Source organism: Ctenopharyngodon idella, chromosome 5 (assembly GCF_019924925.1).
Source record: "Ctenopharyngodon idella isolate HZGC_01 chromosome 5, HZGC01, whole genome shotgun sequence".
NCBI lineage: Eukaryota > Metazoa > Chordata > Actinopteri > Cypriniformes > Xenocyprididae > Ctenopharyngodon > Ctenopharyngodon idella.
Genome location: NC_067224.1, coordinates 19691030 through 19703076, shown reverse-complemented (window position 1 = coordinate 19703076; position 12047 = coordinate 19691030). Strand labels below are relative to the sequence as shown.

Sequence of the window (12047 nt, the reverse complement as noted above, 5' to 3'; positions counted from 1 at the left end):
AGACAAGCCATTTTTCCACATATTGATTAGTCTTTTGAAAAGTAGACAATAAGTGATTTCCTTCTCCAGATTGATATTCTCCTGTCTTCTGGTCTGATTCATAAAAATGTTAAAGAGCTTATAGTACAGCTAGCTTGGCATGATACACAAACACTAGCACACATACCATTAACAGTTCAATAAACCCCTGTACAAATCTCTTTCACACACATTCCCATTCTTTATCTACCTACAACAAACAGAGTTCAACCATAAACAAAACAGAAAACCGGTAGACATACCAATCACTGAAGCCCTGTAAGACCACCCAGACCTGTCCAGTAAAAGCATTTGGCCCAGTTGGCCTCAATGACATCAGGCTCCTCACGCTCATCTAACAGGCTTATCTCAGTCTCTTTCTCAGCTGATCTCTTCAGACCTACAGTTTACCCTCATACAAAGGGATTTTATGAGTCAGGCCACAGCTACTTGCTTTAGGGTGCAGGAAAAGAGAGATCTGGTCTGTTTGAAGCGATATAAAGAGCAGGCATGGGAGAGAGACGGCAGAGAGGCTTTATGGCCCTAGTGTAACTAAAGATGTTGAGAACTGAAAAAAAGTGTGTGTGTGTGTGTGTGTGTGTGTGGCCTGGATTAACAGCTGGGTGTTTAACTCTCACTCTCAATAGGTGGGGAAAGAGAGAAGACACAGACCTGCGTACATGCATTTTTCTCCAGCTGACGTGCAGTGGAAAACAGCTGTGCAAATGTGCATGCACACCACAAACACACGCAGTCTGGATGATGTGCAAGCTTTGAGCGACAAGCTTGTTCAGGCTTTCTTGCAATCCAAATAAAAGATGTTTTATATAATCCAAATGGGCAGAGAGTCATTAAGAACAAGGCTTGAGAGCCATATTTAAATTGGCTTTTATCTCGAAACAATTTTTGCAGTCATTTAGATGTTTTTAAAAAAGGTTAAACAATTTAAATGACCAATAGGACTTTTCATAGACAAAAAACAATTATGATCAAATTAAAACTGAGGAAACAGAAACTTTCTACATGTTTGAAAATTTTCTGTAATAAAATGTGCATAATAATAGCACCAGATCAATGTGTTAAAAAGAACTCACAAATCAGCACATTCAGATTGAGATGAACACACAGCCCATAAATTCTCATCACCTCCATCATCTTCACTATCGGCACTTGGGTTCCTCTCCATCACTTACGCTGTGATTTGTCATCTGTTGACTCACAAGCTGTGAGAGCTCGTCCTTCAGCTGAGAAATCTGTCCACTTGGACCTCATTCAACTGATCTTCAAAATCACAAGATTGTCTGTGTCTCTCTCAGAATTCCCACTTCTCAGTATTTCCAACATGACACTAAGCCTCACAGGCAAAGGACAAGAACCAACAGCCAGAATATGAACTCACATGAATGCAAATTGTTGGCACTTTCCTCATTGCTTAAATTTTTACATACAACGAACTTACTGATCACATACACCACAAAGTTATTTAATAAAACATATTATCAGTGATAATTACATGGTCAAAACCATTGATTATCCCTCTCCAGCTGTACAAAAGCAGTAAGGCATGTCTCCTTCTGGAATGAGATACATTTATGGTATTCATAAAAAACAGGCTACCACGTCTGGCATTTCCTCTATAATGACCGATTCTTTTAAATGGCAAACATTAAAGACAAACAATCTCTATTTACCTCTTGGTTAGCACAGGCAAGCCAATTAAACATAAACCACTTAAAGAGAAGAATGCAGCCATAAGCCCTCCATGCACACTCATAGAGGAATGTGTTAATTATCAAATGCATTAGCAGGTTGCCATGAGTTGTACAACTAAGCACCTGGAGATATTTTAACATTGTGACCACACTGTTATTCCATTAGCAGAGGTTACTTACTTACTACACAGTTGATATTGACATTTAAGCAATATCACTTGAGCGATGTAATTCACTGTAAAAAAAACAAACACTACATTTGTCCCAGTTTACGGGACCTTTTAAGTCATGAATATAAAGAATTGTGTAAAGAATTGTGGATGAAACTACATAAAATTCCACGTTAGACCAACAGAATTCACCTAATGTAGTCAAACACAGTTATCTAAACAAAGAATTGAACAATATTGCTGAAAAATGTTAAGGGTTTGCTGACTTTTTCACGTTTGTTTGCATGTCACCAAACAATAATATATACACAGTATAATTGTTTATTAAAAATGAACAGCCTACCAATTAAAGCAAACCTAAACCCAGCAAATGGAAACTAGTTACTCTTATAAAAAGTTGTGGATTTTGTGACTGCAGAAAAGACATAATGCACGAGTGAAAATATATTTATGTATGAGTAGGCATGCATATTTGAAAGCACTGCCCCCGTGATCCATTCAAAAAGCCAAATCACATAATGGCTCCTGATAGAAGAAGAGAAACGTTACACCCAGATGTCAAAATGATCCTTCACCACGCTCGATAATTGTACTGAGAATAGGAGACCGTGTTTCTCTGGAAATATGAGTCTGAAATTTAATTATCCAGCCTTTGGAAAATGTAGGGCAGACAGAAGACAGCGCAATGATATAAAACTGCACTCAGTGGGTAACTAATGTCAAGCTCAGGGTTTAACTGAGTGAGCACAAGATACCGGAGCCGTAAATCAAATAAACACTCTCTAGCCTTAGGTAATTGCGCTTTTAAGAATGGTTAGAAAGAGTCCATGGCACAAAAACAAACAAACAAAAAAAAAACATAGAACATACAAATTAACAGTAAACGTTTCAGAATAAGATCAACCAGTGATGCTCTTCACGCTGAATTTATTGTTTCACAACGGTCATCCTCAAAATATGTTGAAGCTAAACTTTTGCATACAATAACAATCTACCGAGCAATGCAGGAAATGCCAGTGAATCAGGTTGTTTGCCAGTTACACAGATGGGAAAAGCTCAGTGCTGCCAAGAGTCTGCTGACTGCATTAAATCCTCTGATGAAAACACGCAACACGGTCGGAGATCACAACATATGGTCAAGAATAAAATACGGCAACACATAAGCTTAAATCTTACCCCTGGATCCAGTTATTTACGGATGACATTCGACGAAATCATTTAGCACCAATCCACAAGACCGAAATGCATGGTTAAAGATCCTCTGGACCGCGACAGAAAGTGGCCAATTCAACACGGGCAGCCGCGGAGACACCTACACCAGATTGAGCAGTAGCGTCTATCGCACTGGTTTCTCCGCCAACTAGCCCCGCCCACTCTTTTACATCAACACGGAAGCCTTCTTCCGATTGGCTCTCGGTTAGACAAGGACGCGTCTAGCAGAGCGCTCGACCAATCATGAAATAAAAGGGGAGGGACTTGGAGTTGGAAGTCATGCGGGCGGATGCGATGCATGACGTCAACCCTTTGTTACCTTGCCGACCCCTTTCATCTGAAACAGCACTTATCTACGAGCCTAAAACATAGCGTATTAATTCAAAAACATCTTGGTGCAGACTGTGCACTTTAAGAAGCTTGTTACAGGGGGTTTTAATTTACTGAAAGCCCTGTTCAAGGCAAACACAATGAGTATTATAATGAAGCAGGTGCATTCAGTAAAACACTTTGGATATGGATTTTAATTTTAATGAAGCAAAGACTATACTTGCTGCATGGGTGGCCTGTGTTGTTACATGAAACCATGTCATTCTTGTGATTTCTTTACACGCAAAAGCTTTATAATGACTCCGTCTGGCTAGACTACAGCTGAGATTTATTGCAGAGCAACTGTACATTGCTATCCAAATGGCCAAGCGTCGTTCACAAAAATCGTGCATGTATGTGGATCGCAGTCAATTCTCCACGAACAATAATAAACCCTCTAATGATATGCGACTTTATAACTTTCCACCCACCAGCCAATCTGCTGTCGGCTGTCAAAACCCCCAGCTTCAAATACCGCACTGCTTCTCGGCGGAGAAATCCCCGGTGACATTTCGAGACAACGCCTTTGATATTCAGCAAAGGTCACGGCCATAAATTTATATATATATATTTTTTTCGAGAGGATCAAATGCGAAGTCTACAGTCTGCCTTCTAAAGGCCCTGTAACAACACCAACTATCCCTAAAATGCAGCCTATATGCTTTAGAAATAAATATTTGCTGAAAAAACAAGAACATTGCGAGCAATTTGTGGGGAAATACAATACAAAATACATTTATAAGAACTGCAGCTAAATGTCCATTCATTCATGGGAATTCAGGATACAGTAGCCCTAAATTGAAATAAATGCAACTCACATAAGCGGATTTTCGGCGTATTTAACTATTGTTTTTTAAGCACTGACGTCAATCCCGTGTTTTGGCCTACAGTAGAAGGCCAAGTGCTAATTAGCCATCTCTTCCACACTAAATGAAATAGAGAGCCGACTCCTTTGTTGCTTCATAAGCTTGATGGAATAGATGGATAGTAAGCAATAGTGCACAAAACCAGTACAGTAGTATCATTCAAATGTTATACTTACTCTCCGTGGATCACAGCATTATGCATTGTTCAGAACATCGTATTGGATTAGTATTATTTGGATTCTGTGTTTTGATTTTTTTTTCTAGTGTTGTTGCTCTGCGTTGCCGAATCAGTGTTGCTGTCTGCGGCAGCAACTTCCGGCGCATGCGCCACAGCGCTCGCGTCACAGACAATGGCTGTGGTCCAAACATTCTATATTTACATGTACAAAATTCAATGCAATTTAAAAGAACACAGGGGCGAAACCAAGTACATTCGCACACAAATGTAAATATTACTTTTACAAAATTTCTACAGTCAGCATTAGTCCAAATTTTTGCAAAAGGCAGTTCTTGAAAACGTTTTTGTCTCTAACACATCTCACACACATCTTTCCTGAATTTGATTGACATATTTATTCTGAGTATTGTTGCATCGTGTCTTTCTTGATTACTTGCAATTTATCACGACAACCTTATCTAATGTCTTCCCCTTTTCTTCTCATTTCATGTTGCTGTGACTGCAAAGATAACCATGGTTTATCATTCTCTAACCATGATTCTCCTCTATTTAATTCACTCTAGGAGACAGAAAAGTGACAAATTATATTTTAGGAATTGTATTAGTTTATCAATGAATTCATATAATCTTTAGCTCTATCAGATATAATAGCTTGAAAAACACAATTTTAATATCACAAGACAGCGATCATATAAGGATAAACACATTTCATTAACGAAAAGATTTATCTGAATGGCTATCAATGATCTGTAAAGGAAGTAAAGAAATTTCCTGGTAGAATAACAACCACACACTCAGTTCATGCTTTGCTAGAAGCATAAAACACAAACACTTTTTCTTAACAGTTTTTATTCTTGCACATTCTCACTCACTAAGTAAGTTTAGCCCTATGGTACAATCCTTGAAACTATAGTAACATCTGCTTACTTGCCAATTTGTTTCTACATGTAAAGAGGAAAAACAAATCGCTGTCAAAAATACAATGTATACATTATAGCAAAACAATATACATGTTATAAAATAAATAGTTTCACGTAATAATACACTTGGAAGGCTTTTGGTAGATGGTTTTTACAATCTATGGGTGGGACAAACTGAATTTCCCCATTAGAAAATAAACACAAAATAAAAAAAATTATAAACTATAACAGAACAAATTCTTCTTATACACTAATGGAATGCATCCAGACAGATTTAAACCAGTCAGATTTGTTATTTGTTCGCAAAATTAATTACGCATTTAAAATACCACGATAATGTCATAATAATTGCAAAGCATAGTCTCTGAGTCAAACGACCCAGAGACTACGCTTGGTCATTCAATAAATATCGATGTGTTATTTTATAGTGTGAGGCATCGCTATCCAAGTTTGACAGTTGTACTGGAAACCACATCATACCCGGACTCGACAGATATGATGACCAAATAGCCCACGATATTTCAATTAATTTCGATCTGGGAAAAACACGTCGAGGCGTCGAACGGAAACGAATATGCTGTTTAAATGCTTAAACTTTCCATAGGTGAGAAAATAGCAGTGAGAAATAAATAAAATTTGACATTTACTAGAACTCAACACGAGAATCACGCTCCGTTCGCCATTTTGCCGGAAGCCTTCTTCTTCTTTTGTTGATTTGTGGTAAAACACAAGCAGAGTATGTATATCGTCACCTACCGGTCTAATATGCAATCTGAGTATACAACCTATTAGGTGGAAAATATAAAATTTGTGTGTTAAATACCCAACGTTAGAGGACAAGAAAAAACAATTTAAACTGTATTTTGACAGCCTAAACTTGAAACACAGCAACCTGATCCTCACTAATCTCTTTTCCCTACATCTCCCCTAAGCACATACACTCCTGACCTTACCCCATTAAAATGCAGTAAATTACACTCTTTCTTCGTAAGTGTCCGCTTGATATAGATAGATAGATAGACTTTGTATATTTAAGCTCCATAAATACCCAATTCCTATGGAGCATGCCAGTGAAGCATCTGAGGGATGTGTATCTACATACAGTAATTTCCATGCTAATACCGTTAGAGAATACTGAAAAACTTTGTGAGATTTAGAGTGTGTGCATATCATGAATAATTTGAACAGACTCTGAAACTGCTTCCAAAATAGTTTTGATCTCAATGGATCTACTCAGAAGCATTGCAGCTATATTTATCATATTGATAACAGAGGGCCAAGAAATTTTCTGTATTCACCACTAACAATTGCCCTGTTACAGAAGATGGATGGCACTGGAGCCTCCATCCCACACAAGCCCTGTCAAAATATTTCTCCCGTCATTTCTGTTCCCGCATGCCCACAATGCCTCCACACATCAAACTTTCTGCTTGCCGTATATTTTTGTAAGTCCTATATGCTTTCAATTGTACTTGACATCCTCCATACACGCTGCACTATAGAAAGCAGCTCAATTACAACAGTGGAGCCCATCAGTCACTTGACATTTATAATGCTCTCCCCATCATATTTTTCACATCTCATTTTCCATCTGCACACTCCTGCTACATGTCCTGTATGCTGACACCTAAAACAGCTTAGTATTGGAGGAATGATATTATACCTTGTCGGGAAGTCATCCCTCAGACTGAATTAAAACACTCAGTCTATCTTCAGTAATTCCTTCCTTGAAGCTAAACAGATTCATTGCTTCCCATTTTACTTCTTTTAAGGTTTCCACCAACGTCTTTAGCTGTAATATTATTTCATGTTCATACAAGTTTTTTTAGGGATGCACAATATATGTATCATATCAGTCATCAGCCAATATTTTTACGTTTTTTTTAAGTGCCCTATTATGCTGTTTTAAATGTTTCTAATTTTTGTTTCTAATAATGTCTCCTACAATAGGTTTGCATGCATCCAAGGTCAAAAAACACTTTAATTTTCTCATAATATACATTGCACATTACCTCTTTTCTCACAGTGTCTGAAACAGTTTGATAAAGGATTGGGTCTCTCTAAACCCCTACTTTCCGAGAGTCTACTTTGCTCTGATTGGTCAGACAGACCAGTCTCTTGTGATTGGTCTACTGCTTACAGTGTGTCGGAAATGAAATGCCTATTATTTGAATTTTGGCTCCAGAGAATTCCTCAGAGCTTGATACACAGTGATGTGAATGATGGTGTCGGTTATTCCGTATCAATTCCAGTGCAAGTCCTCATCCTTTTGAAGCGCATGCAAAGTGGATTCACATTGCTGAAAACATGACATTTACATTTAGTCGTTTAGCAGACGCTTTTCTCCGAAGCAATCAAATCAACATGAGTACAACAGTATGTAAGTGCCGTATCAAGTCACAGTTTCATTTTTTTTTTTTTTTTTTAAATATATACACAAATAGATGGAGAAAGAGAATAGAAAATCGAACAAAGAAAAGTAAAATATAAATAAAAAGTGCTAATATTACTGGGTCAAGTGTTGACGAAAAAGATATGTCTTTAGCAGTTTTTTGAAAATGGCTAAAGACTCAGCTGCTTGGATAGAGCGTGGTAGGTCATTCCACCAACCAGGAACAGACCAAGAGAAGGTCCGTGAGAGAGATTTTGTGCCCCTTTGGGATGGCACCACAAGACGCCGTTCACTTGCAGAACGCAAGCTTCTGGAGGGCGCATAAGTCTGAAGTAGTGAGTTTAGGTATAGGTATATACCAATACAAACCAAACTTGTCCAGGCCTCAACTACATCTACAGTGTTTGAGGGCGGGTCAAAGTGGACGTTGTTCGTGGGCAGCCAATGAAGACCATAAGCTGGCATTACGCAAATTTGTTACCAGTGTTGGGGAAAGTTACTTTTAAAAGTAATGCATTACAATATTGCATTACTCCCTAAAAAAAGTAACTATGCGTTAGTTACTTCTTATGGAAAGTAATGCGTTAGATTACTTTAGCATTACTTTTTCTCACCTGAGCTGGGATTGCTTATTTGTTTTTTTAAAACAACAAAATCGTTCTATTTTTGGCAAATGTAACCCTTTCACATCAAAAGTGAAATGAATAAGCTTCAGACTGATCACAAATGTGATGTTTATCTAGTCATTTTTGCTTATTAGTATGGTTGAATTGGATTATCGAAGGTCAGAAGCAAAGACACTGGTTAAAGTGAGATTAAATACATAAAGTATTATACATAATACATAAAGTATTGTTTAATTTAATATATTTAATTGTAATATTCTGAGATTGTATTTCACTGTTTTTTTTTTTTTTTCATTTTGAGGAATACTGAATCTGTTTTTGTGCAAGTGAGATGAGTAAATTTTCACATTTAGTCTAGAACTACAATAACCGTCATGTTTACGCACAGCGCTTACTCTCGATTTCTCACACCATGGTGATAGAGGTTTCAGTCAATAAATGGAAAAACAAAGTAACTTGCGTCACTTGAAGAAGTAACTGTTGTAAATTTAAAAGTAATGCGTTACTTTACTAGTTACTTGAAAAAAAGTAATCTGATTACATAACTCAAGTTACTTTTAATGCGCTATCCCCAACACTGTTTGTTACATTGCTTGTAACATGAAGGAACTGAATTTCCCTTCTTCCCTACTTTTCTGGTTTCACTTGCTGAAAGTCATATATTTTGAACACTCTTCAAGCAGTCTCAACACCATCAGACAACATTTGTAGGACCACTTCAGTTTTAAAACAGCATTTGATAGAATGAATAATGATATATGCTTTTAAACTGGTATTTCACTCATTTCAGAAACTCGTCATCATTACCTAGGCACTGTGTGATTCACAGTAGGCAGAACTGTGTGGTGATCAAGACCATTTATTCTCAACTTTGCCATTTAGAAATAAGAAAACACTGGTTCAGACTAGACCATTCAACATGTTCGGAAATCATATCAGGGTCACAAGGCTCTCTCAAAAGAAAAGGCCATTATGTGCACAGGAATAATGAAATATAGAAATCTTTAATGTGCAGTTTCAGATTTTCCCCCCTGGTATTATTAAGGTTATGATGGCTGATCCTAGACCAGTACGAAAGTAATTTTGCACCCACAGAGCCTCAGGCAGCTGAGGGGAAGTGCTCAGCAGTGTGCTTCATCACACAATAATACAACGTTAATGACGCAGAATGGTGTCTTTCTTTGGCCCTGAAAGACGTCAAGGCAGGATGTTTAAAGAACGGTGGTCCTAATTATGCTTTTTATGCCCAACTCTGACTTGATTGACTGTTTCAAAGGAGATGCATTATTGATCCACTTCACAGACAAGTTGTATTGATTGCGAAATCCTGATAGAGTATGACTTTTCTCCCTCCTCTTACTTTCTCTGTCTTTCTCTCTCTCGCTCCAATCAGAGAGCGAACTTAGAATCAGGGCTGGAAAATATGACCTCTGGGTGCTTTTTAAAATGATCCTCCCAAAAGCGTTTTGATGAGGATGTGACAGAGGATGCCCCAGCTGCGTGGCTTTGTGTGCTGTGCTGCAATCATGTGTAATGGCTGAGCAAGTCAGAGCTGCGTCTCTGCCTGAGTAGCAGCTACCCAGCACGGCTCAGCCAGCTCCTGTCATACGCCTGTCGTCGTATACTCAACATCTCTGCAGCTTTGTTATTCCTCCTTGCCTGCAGAAAGGTCGCAGTGCTGTGCTGTAACTGCAGGACATTTTTATCTTTGCGTGTGTCTGTGTGTGTGTGTATGTGTATCTGTCTCCACTGCAAAAGACGAGGAGAGAACTACTGAAATATTTGACATGACAGCAGTTATTCAGCACCCACAGCTCCTAAACAATAATGGCACAAGCAGCATAAACAACACTGGGACGAGGCTGTCATTTTATGCTGATCTGGGATTCCTTATTATAACTTCTAACCCTGACCTTTGTAAATTAGAACATATATGTGAACACAGATCGGCACAAGAACTGACAGAACTATTTTTTGTTATAGCCAGCCTCTCTTATTTGTTTAATTTGGAGAAATTATTTAAAATGATCCAAGATGACTAAAATTATTCAAGTCATTTAAAATCATCCAAGATGAAAATTTACAAATCTTACAAATGAGATTTTTTATTTGCGACATTTTAATTATGACACTCAAATGCATTATTTTAATGTGACATTATGTTTAACGTATTCAGCCCTTGTTCCTCAGAGGCTCTATTTTTTTTTTTTAGATGGTCATAAGACTGATGTGAAAATGAAGAAGACTAAGAGTTTAGGGGTAAATTACCAGGATTCAGTTTCCAGGAAGAGGAAGATACATAAAATCCCACAGACAGTGGCCAGTAAAGGTCATCTCACAAAGCTCATGCAAACAAGGAGATTTATGAGAGAAGAGAACAAAGAGACCATATACATTATATAAACTATGTAGTGTATGTGTCCATAGTTACGGTATACATAACAGCTAGGCTGTAATGGGTGGTTTAAAGAAGTTATTACTCAAAAAGTTCCACGTGGAAGCATGTCTATAGAGTGTGCTAATAGTGACCTAGTTGTGAAGTGGAAAAAATGTTGTGGTTGCATGAGACTTCAAAATTACAGATGATGTGTGTGTTGTGAATGTAACGCTCCCCACATCTCAAAAAACCTACAGTGAAGTATGATGGGGGGACTGCATTTCTTCAGAAAGGACTGGAAATCTTGTTAAAATAGACAGAATTGCAGTGAAATACTGCCATATGTTTCCATGTGCTAAAAGAAAAGTTTGAGAGAAAGTTCAAATAACATTCATGGTTGTGGCGCAAGAACAAAGGTGGTACATCCCAGTTATCCTATCTCATAGCAATTCGTCACTAGTTTACGTTTTGGCAAATTGGTGGCTAATCCATAAGAATTAGTATGATTTTGTATGCTATGCTTATGCCCCAGTGATGGTTTTGTTTAAGAATGGGGTTAGGGATGGACTTTCATGCATTCGTACATTTTAAATCATATGAATTTTAAATGAAATCACCACCTTGTAAAAGAATTACGTTTTTCCGTGAGATTGGGTTGCACTATTTCGTACTGAAATAATAATAGTAGGCACCAAAGATTTTTAAAAGTCCTGCAAAATGTGTCACTATGACATTCATTTGTAATTAATGATACCTAAGTAGTGCTTTAAAATACAAATATCACAGAATAAATGTCGGATTAGCAATTATCTATAGCCTACCATAAATTCTGCTCACATTTAGGCTGGCTCTACAAAGGCCCATATTCGCAAATGATCTGTAAAGGAGAGAATGTGCCATTTCTCCTGGACTTCAGGGTAAAATAAAGGCAGACCAGCCCCATGTGAGCAGAGGTATTGTTTAGGTGAATGGTCCATGTGTTTGTATGTGATTGTGTCTGATATATATTTGTGTCTGTTCATTGATTTAACATGTTTTTGTCTACTTCAGTCAAAATCCTCATTTTCCTTGTATCCTGAATGTGTTGGGTTTTCTCTGAGCTGATATACTGACAGATTGTGAACCACCTGATAACATTTCTTCTCCCCAGTGGAAGCATTTTCCGCTCTGCGCTACTCCTGGTGGACTAGCTTTTGATGGGAGATGG

At 37.8% G+C, this 12047-nt stretch overlaps 1 protein-coding gene across 3 annotated transcripts in view; it reads right to left on the bottom strand.

Annotated features, from left to right (window-relative positions):
* fam222ba (family with sequence similarity 222 member Ba) overlaps window positions 1–12047 on the bottom strand; it is a 60129-nt gene that overhangs the window by 47010 nt on the left and 1072 nt on the right. Inside the window, exon 1 of one of the 3 annotated variants that reach the window (XM_051893088.1) lies at window positions 4524–4696. The exons of 1 other annotated variant lie outside the window; for it this stretch is intronic. The gene's annotated coding sequence lies outside the window, so the exon portion shown is untranslated. Of the gene's footprint in view, window positions 1–3076; window positions 3267–4523; window positions 4697–12047 lie in introns of those variants that run through there. One more of the 3 variants, XM_051893087.1, reaches the window with a different exon arrangement.